General features: G+C 39.9%; 1 long non-coding RNA gene across 3 annotated transcripts in view; it reads left to right on the top strand.

Annotated features, from left to right (window-relative positions):
* Window positions 1-16,756, top strand: part of LOC115277071 — a 58,259-nt gene that overhangs the window by 16,855 nt on the left and 24,648 nt on the right. The window lies entirely within an intron of this gene.

Below are 16,756 nucleotides of genomic sequence, written 5' to 3'. Positions count from 1 at the left end.
ACCAATTTCTTCAGAAGACATGAATTCCAACAATAGCATATTGATTTTATTCTGTATCAGCTCTCTGCAGATTCAAACATTTGTTTTAGTGTGGGACAAGATTTTTGGCATCAGTTTAGTAAAATGTTGGGTTCTTAGTTTGCATAACTGTTGCGCCTGTCATAAGCAGACACAAAGCCTTGGCTCATTTTGCTGTCCTCTTTTTACTTCCGGGCAAGACTGTTCCTTTCACCCATCTGCAGCCCTGGGCAGGCTTCGTAAGGCTCACGAAAGCCCTGAGATCTGTGCCACAGACTGCAAAAGAATCCACGGTGAAGTGGTCCTCCGCTTGAGCATTTGAGAATTAATTTGAGAAAGAAAGAATGTTCACCATGATTATGCAAAAAAAAAAAGTATTCACCACTTCCACCATGATTGCACCTCTTCCTGGATGACATGAGTATAGAAATTCTGGAGACTTTCCTGGATATCCCCAGAGATGGCTTCTATATGTGGTATTAATGGTGGCAACCCACCTGACTTTCTCTTGTAAAACTAGCTTCTATTTTGTTCAGTGTGCAAAAATATTTTTCAGACAAAATTCTGTTTAGTGAGATCTTTGTGTGAGATGACATCATGTAGCCTTTTACTTAGCAAAATGTTAGATAGTTTTTTCTTTGTTAGTAGTATTAAAAAAGAAAGAATTAGCAGGAATAGTGTATGTCAAGTCATTAATGCGTTTTATAACAATAGCCAAGAAATATAACAACATTTCTAATAACTTAACATTTTCACTTATATCACCTCATCATTTTAATTTATTCTCCCAGTAGGTATTTGCTGTGTTTCAAACACTGTGGTAGATTCTGGGGATAAAGAGATAAAACATAGCCCCTGTTTTCAACAGAATAGCCATGTGGCCAGTAACTGCAATGGCAGTCAGAACACGGTGCTTTGGCCGCATCCAGAATAGACACTTAGCCCGGTCCTGGGAGGGAAAGGGGCCAATTCTTTCCTATTCACTCCTCAAAAATGAAGTGGATGGAATGAATTCTTTCTTGAAGATAACTTTTAAGCAGAAACCACAAAAATAAGTGAGAAGAAGCATTCCACTCAGAAGGCATATTTTTTTTCCATTTTTGAGAATAGAGTAGCACATCAGGTCAAGAAAACCAGTTAATAGCTGATGAGTTTTTGAGTATTCATCATGGGCAAGGTAATATGTTAAGCATGGTTTATGGAATATTTCATGCATTTTTTTTACAACAGACCTATGAGGTAGGTTCTTTTGCCTTTGTTTATACATGAGGAAACTGCGACTTAGTTTTTATAACTTGCCCCACCAACAGACAGCCAGAAATAGTAAGGCTGGGGGTCAAACTCAACCTGTGCTTTGATCCATTAAGCTGTCTCCAAATACTGCTTCCAAATATCCATTTAACCTGAGTAGGCTTTGTTTTTGGATACTATATCTGAAACTTATACTCTGTTTCATCTTATCTTATTATTTTTGAAAAGTTTTTTTCTCACTCAATTTTAAAGGAGAGGCATCATTTTAAAAGGCAAGCTATATATAGTTTGACCTGAATACTTTTTCATTGTTGCCCAAACAGGAAGAGCCATCTTGTCGTAACCCAAAGCCAGAGGTAGAAAACTGGGCTTTCTGAAGATCATGCTCAGATTCCATTCCCTGCTGTCTCCTTCCCACACCCCACAACCCGACAAGAGAGGGGACGGAATGGAGGAGTGGTTTAGTGGGTATATCCCCACATCCCACATACATGTTCACACCATCTTCTCTCTGTGGCCCTGATTGGTCATTATGTGATAAAAACACTATCTTTTATAGCAAATCTGGTATAATTGGTCTGGTAGACATGATTCTGAGCTTTGAAGTAGAAAAAACAGGGGATTAAATCTTTGTTCTGTCCCTTACTCACTTTATGGTCGTGGGAATTTACAAAACCCCTCTATGTCTTGTCTCTCTTGCCTGCAAAGTGAAGCTGAAAAGTTCTGAAGCCAGTTAAGATGGAACATTTGTGCCGATGTATGACCCTGGCACATAGCAAGTACTGGGTAAGATAAGAGCTATTACAATTATTAAGTTTACCGTTTTACCCTTTGGTGAAAAGTAACAATCAAGACACTTTTCACATGCACATTTTAAAAATGGATAGCTTCAAGCCCTCTCTGTAACATTCCCATTTATATTGATAATTTTCAAATTATCAGTTAAGGTCTTCTCTTAGCTTTGTTCTTTGAATTGAATCAATTTCCATGTGCTGTTCACAAAGGACTCTCAATTAATGTGTGATGTTAATATCAGAATCTAAAGTCAGACTCAGAGAATGGAGGGCTGAGTCAAGGGCCCAAAAAAGCTCAAAAATGGTTCCTGCAATGGAGGAACAGCTACTTCTTCTCATTTGCCTCATTCAGGGGATGAATTGCTCCTTCTCTTCCTCTTTATCCCCCACATCCTAAACAGATTTCCTGAAAGACCTTCTGGTTAAGTTCTCATCCCCTTGGCAAGGCAACTTGTCTGCTGAGCCAGTCAGCTGTCTCATTGAGATTCACTGCCAGGTGGACAGCTTTGATGGCAAGGAGGTGGCGTTCCGCCCAGTTAAGCAGCTTTCAAGCCTCAAGCCATAAAGATGAGCTCCTGGCCCTCCTTCCGCCAGGAGGATACTGCAGACATATTGCCTGCCCTTGGAAGTATGGCTTTCCTGCGGTGCAAATTATTGAGCTGTGCAGAGCACCTTACTTACTGCTCTCTCCTCAGAGCACTTGAGACACAGACTCTGTCCAGTTTCTGTGTCAGCTTTTCTTCGTCAAAGGTTCTGTTCGAGTAATTAGCTAGAGTTTGAAGCAAGCAGTAAATAAGTTAGAGGGATATGTGGTTTTTCTCAGTCCATGCCGATCTTTCTGTTCACTGGGGGGCGGGGGGGAGGGAATCCTGTGCTGTAAGAAATGTAGGAAATAAAAGACCCTATGTTTTGGAATGAAACTTTCCCTGTTCGGTAGGCCTCACGTAACTCTCAAGCTAAATAAGCTAATAGTGATTGTACCCTTGAGCCACACTGCGATGCTTTCTAGCCCATTTTCTAGGTGTGAACACAGGCTGTATATATATATATATATATATTTATATATTTATATATTTATATATATAGTCAAAGATGCAAACAAGTATAGCTTACAATGGAAACAGGATATTTTAAGTATGTTTTCTTCCTAACTATGTAGTATGTGTCCATTATGAAAAACCAAATAAGAGGATACACCCATTAGACCGTCACTCAGGAAGAACCACAAAAGAGGAAGCTGTTTCCATGACTTACCACAAAGAACTCACAGGCGGAGAGTCTGGAGGACTCGTTGCAGCGGGCCATGCAGCGCTATTCTCCCCATCTCCCCATCACAAGAGAAGTGGAGGGCCTCTCACCATTTGTAAGAGAAAAGTTTTCAAGGAAACTTCAGGCCCTGCTGTGTTTATGCAGGAGTTTGGTGAGGGCCGTGTACCAAAATCTGACATCCACCTGGAAAATCTGAAAGGCAGGGAGGGATGAGTCATCCAGCTGTTCAGCTGTTCAACTAGCGAAGCAAAAAAATTGTTGCCACATTGGGGTCAGCTGCACGCCCAGAGTGTGTAAAGCTGAAATGTGTGTGAATATATTCTGTGGGGGATTAAGCCACACATGAAATGTTTTAAATCCTACCCAAGAGGACAACCTAGAAAAGACATGGGACCCTGATTGAGACCATTTATGTGGAGGATCGTGGGCAAAGCCAGGGGTGTGGAAGCTGGAGGAAAAGAGTCTGGCTGTGTGATGGATGTGTGATCAAAGTTGGGCTCTGGACAGAAACAAAACACACCAGTGCCCGGTAGTCAGTGAGTCTGAGCCTCCCAGAGATGGGGAGGCCAGATTATGAAAGCATCAGTTAAATAAGCATGTTTTGTCCTTCCTTTCCATCCTCTCTGAGCTCTGTACCTTTTGGCAATTTCCTACTGGTTAGCAAGATAAAGAAGAAAGGATGGAAGTCAAAAGTGAGGAAAGAAGCAAAAGAAGCTTCTTTCTAACACCCTCAATGTTGGTTGTAGGCAGCTTACCTACAGTGGGTCCTAGTAGTCTAGCTGCAAGAAGACAACGAAGTCTTATTTTCTTATTGATTAATGTATGTGACAAAATCTTATTTTCGAGTAAACACTACATTGCAGTCTAAAGTCACCATAAGATTTTGTCCCCATAGTGACCAACAATATGGTGGCAATCCGAGGGCAAGGAAAGAACTTGAATTAAAAAGACTGTAAGAGATGATAAAATAAAACAGTAATAAAATCTCTGTCACAATTACTGAGCTCTGCTGCTGTGGTTCAAAAAGAAGCCATTGACAAACATAAATGAAAAGGGCTGGCTGTGTTCCCACCAAACTTTATTTAAAATATAAGCAGTGGGGCTGACCTAGCCCATAGACTGTAGTTTGCCAATCCTTGTTCTGCATCATCATTTTTAATGTATAGAATGCATAGAGTTCCATTCTGCAATTTTCACCAAATCTGATTTAGGCATGCCAGTGTTGTTGGACATCCAGGTTGTTTCTCAATCCTGCTATTAAACATGCAGTTTAGATGCACGTCTTTGTACATAAAACTTTATGCCCATCTTAATTACTTACATGATCTGTTCCTAAAATACAATTCTGGGGTCAGATTTCATTTTAAAGGCTTTTGAACAACACTACCAGATATCCCTCAGGAAAAGTGGTACCCATTTCCCTACAACAGACATTACAAACGAGGACCCCTTTGCATACATGCCCCACAAATTTAGCAATAAGAAAATGAATACCTGATGTGGTTTATGAGTTGCAGTCATTGGTTCAGAAGACAGTGAGGCCCACCTCTCTTTATTACATGATGCCACTCTTTTTTGTTTGTTTGTTTGTTTTTTGTTTTTTATTTAAAAATGATGCTACTTATAAGACACACAGGAGAACAGATAATTTCTCACCTCTGAATTCTCTGGCTACTGCCTGGCATATTTTCTGGATTTTGTTTCCATGGGCCACCATGATTACAAGCAGAGGGAACCAGTGAACCAAACCGAGAGTGGGCACGCACGGTAAATGCTAACCCTACTCTAACCTTGTTGCACAGTGTGACCCTGGGCAAGGCCCTGAACCGCAGCTGTGTGACAGCTTCTCTGCAGAATAATGTGACAGTGCCCTCCAGGAAGGAGGCCTAGACTAAATGATTACATCCATCCCTACAAATACCCAGTGTTGGCAAACATAATTCTCTGACCCCATAGCAAGGAAGGAAGGGCACCAACCCTTCTTTTAGAGATCACTGGCTACCGATTTATTTGAAAGAATCAATACAATGTACAGTCAACACAGTTGCTCAGTCTGGCCATGAACTAAGCAAACCTCCCCATATCTTACCAGCCAATCGATATCATGGCCCCATCACTCTTTCCCCCTTTAAGGTTGCAGCTTCTTGCCCTTCCGTTGTTCTCTGAGAACCATTTTGCTCCTTGTCCAGCTTCTCAAGGGCCCCTCTGGCACCTCTTTTTCTAATATTTCAGTACAGCTTTATGGCTTGACTCCCCTTTCCTAATTTTGATAGTCTTGTTTGGGTCCCATCCACTGTAATCTCCCAAGGGCACTAGGGTAAGGTTATTCTTTTGCTCCATGTCCCCACTGAGAGGCCATCCATGGCTGTGCATGGCATCAGACAATTATCTCCAAAGATGACACCACAGCTAAGGGCTAAACCCTTTAAAAATGATTTTTTAAAGGAAATGTTTATAGTGTTTGGAATAAACCAAGGCAGGTTAACTATACAGTAGCTTAAACCACTACAATCTATAGCCAGTGATGCAATTATTTCTCTATTTCCTTGGAGTGTCTTCAGAGCCACTCTAGTTCATAGACCAGTTCTGCGCTAACCCTAATTCTGGAAGACTACAGGCATGGACTATTTCAGTAACCTCTTAGCTGAATTGATTTCATCCAACTTCTCCATGTCCCAGTCATATCTTGATCTACATGGATATACATCTCTATCTTTATATATTTGATATATCAGATTTATCTTACTAAAGCAGGCACTAAAGCATGCACTATCTCATTTTCTTCCTGTAAAACCCATTACTTATGCTTACAAAGCAAATTCCATCCCCTGGAACATAATGTGAAAAACGCTTCAAACATACAGCCCCTCCCCAGAATATCCCTACACTCACACACACACACACACACAAAATTCACAAATAGGGGCACCTGGGTGGCTCAGTCGGTGGAGTGTCTGACTCTTGATTTTAGGTCTTAATCTCAGGGTTGTGAATTTAAGCCCCACACTGGGCATGCAGCCTACTTAAAAAAAATTCACAAATAGCTAATAAGTTCACAATAACTTCAGCACCTTTTGTATTCAGGATATGCAAGTTAAAACCCACTGTGATGCAGCTAATAGAATGGCTAAAATGAAAGATTGTGGCACCTGGGTGGTGCAGTGGGTTAAGTGTCTGACTTTAGCTCAGGTCATGATCACGTGGTTTGTGGGTTGGAGCCCAGTGTCGGGCTCTGTGCTGACAGCTTGGAGCCTGGAGCCTGCTTTGGATTCTGTGTCTCCTTCTCTATCTTTCCCCCACTCATGCTCTGTCTCTCTTTTGCTCTTAAAAATAAATAAACATTAAAATGTTTTTAAAAACATTTAAAAAATTTTTAAAAAATATATTAAATGAAAAAAACTGACAAAGCTATGTGACCACAGGCTGCTGTTCTATCTCTCTCACCTACTACTTCTCATAAATTCTTAACTCCAAACTAGACCATTCACACTTCTCTGAAGAGCCCTCATCCTTTTGCTTCTCTACATTGCCTGTGTTCCCCCTGAAATTCCCTGATGGGAGGCTGAACAGTCTCCCTGTTACCTCATAATGTCCACATCCTAACCCTCAGAACCTGTGAATGTGTTACCAAAGGAGAATTAAAGTGGACTTTACACTAAGGAGATTATGCCAGATTATCCAGAGGGGCCTTTTAATGTGGAAGAGAGAGGCAGAAGAGGAGGTCAGAGAGATGTGACAGGAATTCCATCCACTATAGTTGCTTTGAAGATGGAAGAAGAGGTCAACAAGTTAAGAAAATGGGCAGCCTCGAGAGCTGGAGGAGACAAGGAAACCCATGTTCCCCTAGAGACTTTAGAAAGGAATTGCAACCCAGCTCACACCTTGATTTTAACCTGTAAGACCCTTGAGGAACTTCTGATACTCAGAACTGCCAGAAAATGTATTTCTGTTATGTTAAGCTACAAAGTGTGTGGTAATTCTTTATAGCAGAAACAGAACACTAATGAAGCCCTCTTCATACATTGATGCTCATTGAAATACTTTTGAGGAAGGTCAGTCTAGCCAGATTTGACCCCTCAGTTCTCTGAAACTCTGTGGTGATTATTTATATCTCTCTCATGGCACATAACATATTTTGCTTGGCAGTCCTTTTCCCTCCCATTTAATCAATCACTTTATAATGTCCATTTTTACTAGACATATTTATGGTACCCACCCTGCTAGAGTCCTTTGGTCCTGGTGCCCGTGCTCTGCACCATCTGATGACCTCCCTTCCCTCAGGCAGCTAGAGACATCATCTCACATGGAGAGCCATTCTCAAGGCTGGCTGGGGCTGGCCTCGTGTGAAAAGATTAAGTGAACTCATCATTCAGCTCCCCTGGGGAAATGTGATGGTCAGCATCTATTGGAGAAGTTCATCAGGCCCTAGAGGATTAGGGTTAGGACAGCCATTCTGTATAATGAGGCAGAGTTAATGAGAGAACTGGCCAGACAGGAGAGGAAACTGGTATAAATTAAGAGAGATAGGAAGTCTCTGAGATGAAAGAAGAGAGAGGGAGAGATGGGGCAATCAGTGAGGGAGAGAAAGTCCTTCAGTTTTCCAGTTTTGTGAAGAATAAAGTATTCTCTCTCCTGTTCTTCTCTCTCTCCTCTCTTCATGCCAGCAAGCATGTCAAATAGCACCTGCCATATGGTTCGCTCTTGCTGGAGAGATTGCTACTCTATCATATGAGCCAAACATGGTCCCTCCAATGCCAGTTTTTCACCCTAGTCATCTCTTGCCTGAGCTTTATCAACAATCTCCCATTTCATTTTTATGGTCTTGTCTCCTTTCAATTTATAGTCACTTCTGCCAGCCTGTGTTTCTAAAGTGTGAATCAGAATGTCTCCTTTTCCTGCCTAAAATCTACCAGTGTCTGCCTACTGTCTTCAGGGGTAACTCCAACCTCCTTGGCAGGGCCTTAGGGGGCATGTTGCTGTCTGGCCTTGACCTCATCTGTCTCCTCACTCATCTTGCTTATCTTCTTTCATCCATTCTCTGCACCCTTCACCCTAAAGCACACAGATCCTAAATTCTAGATTTAGCCTAGAATGTTGAAGCCATGCTGTGTATCAAAACCATCTGTGGAGTGTTTTTAAAATATATAATGTTCAGGGGAAAGAGAGTATATGGAAACTCTTTGTAATATCTGTCCAATTTTACTGTAACCCTAAAACTATTCTGAAACATAAAATAGATGCCACCATGGATATTTAGGGTGACATGGCTGATGAGTCTGTTGCACATTCAGAGACAAGATCCCCATTTGGTCTTTGCTTACCACTCGCCATTCCCTCTGAGACACAGGGCACTTCCGTATTTCCATGTTGTTATGTCTGGACCGTTATTTCTAGGGAGCCATTATTCAGCCCTCAAGGTTTACTTCACATGTCACTCCACTGTGAAACTCTCCCCAGTTTTCCAAATGGAACAAATCGCTTTTCCCACACTGGTCCCATATTTCATTGGACATTCCTCCACAATGGCATTTATCACAGAGTAAAATAACTTTTCCTTACACATCTGTCTCTCTGCTAGGATATATACCCTGTGATTTCCACATATGTAATCCTCCACTGTCCAATCTAAATGCCAGGCACATTGTGGACCTTGTAATGTTCAATAGGGGAATATACATGATTTATTTTATGAATAATTAAGCTATTGCATTGCCAATAGCTTGTATTTATTCAGCATTTACTATGTGCTGACCCTGTTCTAAAAGCTCTAAAGGTACTCTTTATGTTAACACAAGTTGAAATAGGTACTTTTATTTATCATTTTGCCCAAAAGTTAAGTAACTTGAGTGCCACACAGATGGCTTCAAACCAGGGTGGCCTAGACCTAGCAACCACTAATTTTTGCAGCTTCCTATATAATAGTGAAAAGCTTTGGAGTCTTGGCTGTGAGGATGTCTTTATTCACTCCAAAGAATTTTTTTTCTATTTTAAACTTGTAGTATTCAAAACTGTCACACATTGTCATATCTATATGAGAGGTTGGTTTCATCAAAGAATGTAATAAATAACATATTAAATTCACCCATAAGCACGAGATGGCTGTAGAAACCAGAGGGGTTAAGTTCAAGTCCTAGTTCTATTATTTAGTGACTATGCAAACCTGAACAAGTCATTTAACCTCTCTTTGCCTCAATTCTTCTTCCTAAAGCAAGGACATTAATAGTACCTACCTGCTATCTTATGAATGTCTGTGCCCCCCCCCTCCAAATACGTGTATTTGAATGCTAACACCCAACATGAGATGGTATTTGGTGGCAGAGCCACCTTTGGGGAAGTGATTAGATCATGAGTAGGGAGACCTCATAAATGAGATGAGAGCTCTTTTGTAAGAGAGTCCACAGAGCTCCCTAGCCCCTTCTACTCAAGACACAGCAAGAAGGTGCTGTGAACCAGGAAGAGGGCCCTCACCTGAATCTGACCATGCTGGAACTTTGATCCTGGACTTCCCAGTCTCCAGAGTTGTGAGAAATACATTTTTTATTGTTTTTAAGCTACTTAGTCTGTAGTTTTTTGATATAAGCAATCTGAATAGATGAAGACACTACTTCATTACTATGAAGATTAACTAGTCTAAGTGCTTGGCATATCAAAAGTGCTATGGAAAAGCATATCAATAGTGTATATATGTGCTTTATCTAGGCAAACCTAATTGGAACTGGTTTCAGCCATAACAAGAAAAGCTGAAATCCTTCAGAAATGGGCTTCAGAAACTTGACCCTTAGGAACTCTTTAAGTTATAATACTCACATAAAGAGAAAAGTACATGTATTCCATAATTTCTGGTGATTTTTGACCATTTTGCCTTGTTTTTCTGAAAATCTGCAGCACAAACAATGTTACTTTTTCTAGTCTCTTGGGAGTCAACTTTGTAGGTACTGGTGACAAACTTAAGATTTATATAATTGCTACCATTTATAGTCCTCTTGAAATTAGCATTGGAGCCAGCAGGAGGTAGACTCTACCTCAAGGGCAGTTGCAGCCAAACCCTCTCCAGGAGACAAGCCAGGTTGCAGCCGTACCCACTCCAGAGCAGTCCCCAGGCTCTGGACTCAGCAAGGATCATAGCAGAACTTTTTCAGAAAACTCTTGTCACCCAAGTTCATGCCAAAGTACAGGACCAAGTAGGACCAACTTTCCACCACAAAGACTGGGAGATGGAAGGGGTCCCAAGAGATGAGTCAGAAAGCATAGGACCCAAGTGCTTTTAACTTCCAACATAGATGACTTAATTCAACATAAAACAAGAACAGAAGGTTGCCAGACATCTCAGAAGATCCATAAAATGCTATTCAACAAATATTTATTGAACACATACACTGAGCCACAAGCTTGCTTCAAGCCTACCACTTCATTCTATTCTCTACTACCTACTGATATAATTTAAATAGCTAGATATTCTCAACAGGTGGCCCCTAGTCACATCTCCCAGAAATGTTTGGTTTGATTTCTAGAGTGTTTCTGAAAAGAGAAGAAGAAGGAGAAGGAGAAGGAGAAGAAAGAATTTGACTCCAAAATTTTAAAAAGGGAAATGTCAAGTAAAATTTATGTATTTCTGATTTTTCTTAAAAAATCAAGGGATCTGGTGACCCTGGCCACCATTCTGTATGACAATGGCCTCTGCTGGGGGGAATCCACTCCTTCACACTGGACAAAATAAGTTTACACTGGAACCAACCCCACCCCATCTTCTACTCTGTCGGCATTTGAGATTGCAGCTTCTGGGATTTCACACAAAGTCATTTATAAAATACCAAGTACCCAGCGATTGTTCAATTTGTATCTGAAGTTTTAAGGAAGGAGTTTATAATCATGTCAGATTAAGTGATGAATCAGTACCTGATAAAAGGAGTTCTGATTTTGAACAGTACAATAATAGTTTTGTACACCTCTAATATATATGTGGGTTTACCTTTGTCCCCATTCCATGAACAAGGACACAGATTAATATAGTGGAGAAAGAATGTGCTTTGGGGTCAGCCAAAGTGGATTAGAATGCTGGCACTTCCTCTCTTAGCAGTATAACTGGAGAACTCTCTCCGAGTCTGCTTTCTCTTTTATACATGGAGATCATTAAATCAGCCTCACAGGGATGTTGCGAGGTTTAAATAATTAATACTTTTGTGCTTTGCTCATACTGCTGCTTTAGCCTGGAAATTTCTCAGCAGTCCACCCTTTGTCAAGCTGATAAACTTCTCTTATGGATCAAGACCCAGAGAAAAATGCCATTTATTCTCCTAAGTTTTCCAACCCTCACTGCCCTCATGTCCTCCCACTGCCTGGGGAGGAGGGGAGTTGATGAACACTTAGACTTCTGGGTTCCTATACTTCTCTCTGTAACAACATGTTGCAATATATGTATTTTTTACTCATATATCTTTTCTACAAAACAGGAAGCATTCTGTGTATAACACCTATTGTATATGTGTTTATGATAAATACACAATAAATCTGCCTTTATTTTTCTTACTGTTTGGTTTGCAGTCTATCTTAACAACCATAATAATAATAACAACAACAATAATAAATATTATTAGCTCAATTACCTTAAATAGAGGCATACACAATTGTACTTATCCAAAACATCTATTAAAAATATCCAAAATGAGCTTAAATAGAAGGAATTGTCTATCAAAGCAGTTTTATTAAGATAGAAAAAATAGTCCCAGTAACAAATGCCATGGATGTGTTTAATTTCCATGCTCCTCAAGGAGTTTGATCTGGACAGTCAGGGGGAAACATGATAAACTCTTTCTCTCAGAATCTGTATGTAATTTAGACCCAAATGATTTTTGGATTGTAGATTTTCATCAAAGTCTATATTGTAAGCTCCCTGAGGGCAGGGCTTTCAATCTATTTTGTTTATTAATACGTTATCAATCCTTGGACCAAAGTCTGACAAAAGAGATACATTCAATAAATATTTTCTAAGTAAATGAATACATCTGGGATGGACTGGGATATTAATCACCTGGTAGGAAGCAACCACGTTCTGCATGCCAGTGTGAGGGTCCATTGACCTAATTTATTTAATAATTCCCTTATAATGTTGGTATCCTCCTCCTCCTCATCATTATCATCACCATCTGCATCATCATCATTTGACTCCAAGGTCTTTTTAAAACATTTGTAAATGTTCATTAATTTTTGAGACAGAGAAAGAGAGACAGAGAGAGAGGAACCCATAGAATCTGAAGCGAACTCTAGGCTGTCAGCACAGCCCAGCGTGGGGCTCAAACTCATGAACTACGAGATGATGACTTGAGCCAAAAGTCAGACACTTAACCGACTGAACCACCCAGGTGCCCCTGACTCCAAAGTCTTTGCTCTCTCCACTCCACCACCCATGTCTGCTCTTGTATCTAATAATAAAAGGACAAACATTTATAAATAGAATCTTCAGATACTGAAGGCAAAGGAGGTCATGGGCATGTTTCCTTTCCTGCGGAAGTTCCCTCACACTGGGCAGTTATCAGTGGGCATGGGCTACTTATGCAGATGGAGAGGGTGCTGTGATCTTTGTGGCCAACAGGACCTTTTCTGCTAGCTCTGATCTGGCTCCCTGACAAGTTGATATAATTCCATCTTAACACTTAAAGTTTTTAAGTTATATCTTAACTTATAAACTTAATTTTTATTGATTTTAAATGCCCTTCACTGGAATCAGTCATTTTTGAAAGGGAGTGTCCCAGTTTGCCTACGAATGTCCTGGTTTTCATTTCTAGTCTTGATGTTACTGTTTCCCTTCATTCAAAATCCACAGGGATGTCAGTAGGAGAATTGGAGACCAATCAGATGGGATAGCACTTGGGCCCCTGGACACTGGGCTGATTGCTTCTCTGTAAGGTATTTGCAACTCTGTAGTAACAAAACCAAAAATGATCACTATCTCAACAATTTTATGTATAAACAGAACCTGTTAGTGCAGAAAATAATGTGGTAAGTCCAGGGGATATTGATCCATTGAGCATGCAACAGAATTCTATCTTTGAATCCCCCTGCTCTCAAATCCCCTTTCTTACTACCATCTTAGAACTGGATAATTTGGACCAGGTGGAGGGTGATCATTTCACTGTCTTTGCTGGACCCAAGCCCCTACATTAGCTAGTTCAAAGCAATATTTTCTTTGCCCTAATTATAGATGAATTCGAGCTAGAACATTATGTTTCTTTCTTGTATTATAGTTGCAAGGTGATAGTCTACACAAGGACCAGGTAACCAGGAAACAGTTTCATTCTTGGTGACTGTTGCACTTTTTGTGTTCTTCTGGTTCTCTTATTAGGAATGATGAAGATTCTTTGCAAGTTTTATTGACCTTTTCCTGCTCTTTGAGTCCAAAAATAGGAATCAGTTTGAACTGAATTACAGAGATGGGGATTATATTCTTGGCTATTTATTCCTCTGTATGGCATTTGCATTATAACACTGACATGAAAATATGACTTCATGCTGTCTCTCACCAGATCAGATTATTTCTGCTGAGATAAACATGGGGATACTTTGCCATCATACTTCTTTAAGTTTTACCCAAGCTATTTGAAATCATTTTGAATGAGTTAAATGCATAATCTGTATATGTAAAGAATGCCAAAAAAAAATCTTAGAGTTGTTATCATCTAAGGCTGCATAAAAAGATCTCCTCCAAATATTGGTGGCATAAGCACCAATCATTTCAGTAACCAGTTCTGCATATCAGTAATGCAGGGCACTGCAGGAATGGTTTGTTTCTGAGCCACAATGTCTGAGCCTCGACTGTGCATGATTTAAACACCTAAGGGCTATTACAGTTGGGACTGGAGGATTCACTTCCCAGATGGCTCCCTTATCCTCCTGTGCAGCACATTGGTGAGTGTGGCACATTGGTGACGGTGGCTGCATGGCTGAGCTCAGCTAGAACTGTGGGTTCCAGTGCCCACAGACACCTTCTCCAGCATGGTGGCTAAGGGAATCCTTCTTCCATGTCATCCATCATTCCAACATAAAAGGTAGAAGCTGCAAACTAGGTGGCCTTTGTGTGGGTTCACCTCAGAAGTTGTCCAGTGTCCCTTCAGTCATCTTCTATTGAGGGTAGTAGTCACATGTTTACCAACAAGGTAGACTAAACTTGTCGATAAAAGGAGAGTTAAAGAGTTGGCAGCCATGTTTTAAAGAAACCACACCCATGTGTATTATAGAATTTTTAAAAACTTTTTATTTTTATGAACTAGGTCACTATGAGAAAGAAAACTACATATCAATTTTTTTAAAATTTAGTGAACATTTTGGTAGAAAGTCTTATGTTTAACTATACTGTAATTAATAATCTAATGTAGCATAATACCACATTCAGATGTATAGGATTAATTTTAAATTAGGTTCTCTTAGATAGCACACTAGAAGAGTCATACGCATTGAACTAGACATTCCTTTAAAAACATTTTTTTAATGTTTATTTTTTAGAAAGAAAGAGACAGACAGAGTGTAAGTTGCGGAGGGGCAGAGAGAGAGGAAGACACAGCACCCTGAGCAGGCTCCAGGTTCTGAACTGTTAGCACAAAGCCCGATGAGGGGCTCAAAATTAGGAACCATTAACTCATGACCTGATCTGAAATTGGATGTTTAACCGACTGAGCAACCCAGGCGCCCCAAACTAGACATTCTTCAGGTGGCCAATTGGCACTTTTTTAATGGCCAAAGTGGACATTTAACTATAATTGATTGGATATTTTTCAAGATTAATTTAATATATTTATACAAAAACATGTCAACTTCACTTCTAGAATAAGAAAAGGAGATAAAGGATTTAAGATTTAGCTACAAATATTTTCATACTTATTTGTATTTGTATAATATTTAAAATTTTGAAAAAACTAATGTATGACAAGAAACTTTAAAATGTTTACAGCATTTCTATGAAATAGATAGTCACTATGAACATTGACAAGGGAAATATTCATATTATGCTTCATAGTATTTAAAAGATTATAAAAAGGAAGGTACAAAATAATCCCAATTGCATAAAACATATGTTGAGCTAAATAAAAATAAATACTTACACCCAAAACATTGACAGAGATGATACCTTAGGTCTGGAGTTTGTGTAATTTCATTTACGATGCAGTGCTTTTGCACATTTTCAAACAGTTTTTAAGAGACTATGTTTTTATATATTATTCTTTCATTTTATAAAATGTATTAAAATGTAGTTTATAAAAGATACAAATTGAATAAATAAATCAAATCATCTATAATCTCACCCTGCACAATCGCATTATTTTTAAATTTTTGTCATTTTATATTTTTTTAAATAGTTTATTGTCAAATTGGTTTCCATATAACACCCAGTGTTCTTCCTCACAAGGGCCCTCCTCCATTACCATCACCTCTCTTCCCCATACCCCTCTCCCTTCAACCCTCAGTTTATTTTCAGTATTCAATAGTCTCTCAGGCTTTGTGTCCCACTCTCTTCCCAACTCCATTTCTCCTTCCCATCCCCATGGTCCTCCATTAGGTTTCTCCTATTAGACTTATGAGTGAAAACATCTGATATCTGTCTTTCTCCGCCCGACTTATTTCGCTTAGCATGACACCCTTGAGGTCCATCCACTTTGCTACAAATGGCCAGATTTCATTCTTTGTCACCGCCATGTAGTACTCCATTGTATATATATACCACATCTTCTTGATCCACTCATCAAGTGATAGACATTTAGGCTCTTTCCATGATTTGGCTATTGTTGACAGTGCCACCATGAACATTGGGGTACATGTGCCCCTATATGTCAGCACTTCTGTATCCCTTGGGTAGATCCCCAGCAGTGCCGTTGCTGGGTCATATGGGAGTTCTATTGATAGTTTTTTGAAGAATCTCCACACTGTTTTCCAGAGCAGTTGTACCAGTTTACATTGCCACCAATAGTGTAGGAAGGGGCCTGTTTCTCCACACCCTCGCCAGCATCTATAGTCTCTTGATTTGTTCATTTTAGGCACTCTGACTGGCGTGAGGTAGCATCTCAGTGAGGTTTTGATTTGTATTTCCCTGATGATGAGTGATGCTGAGCATCATTTCATGTGCCTGTAGGCCATCTGGATGTCCTCTTTGGAGAAGTGTCTGTTTATGTCTTCTGCCCATTTCTTCACTGGATTATTCATCTTTGGGGTGTAGAGTTTGGTGAATTCCTTGTAGATTTTGGATACTAGCCCTTTATCTGAGATATCATTTGCAACTATCTTTTCCCATTCCGTCGGTTACCTATTAGTTTTCTTGATTGCTTCCTTTGCAGTGCAGAAGCTTTTTATTTTGATGAGGTTCCAAGAGTTCATTTTTGCTTTCATTTCCCTTGCCTTTGGGGATGTGTCAAGTAGGAAATTGCTGCAGTTGAGGTCAA

Source organism: Suricata suricatta, chromosome 13 (genome assembly GCF_006229205.1).
Source record: "Suricata suricatta isolate VVHF042 chromosome 13, meerkat_22Aug2017_6uvM2_HiC, whole genome shotgun sequence".
In the NCBI taxonomy this organism is placed as follows: Eukaryota; Metazoa; Chordata; class Mammalia; order Carnivora; family Herpestidae; genus Suricata; species Suricata suricatta.
The sequence above is the reverse complement of the archived record's forward strand: the minus strand, read 5'-3'. Positions and strand labels throughout refer to the sequence as shown.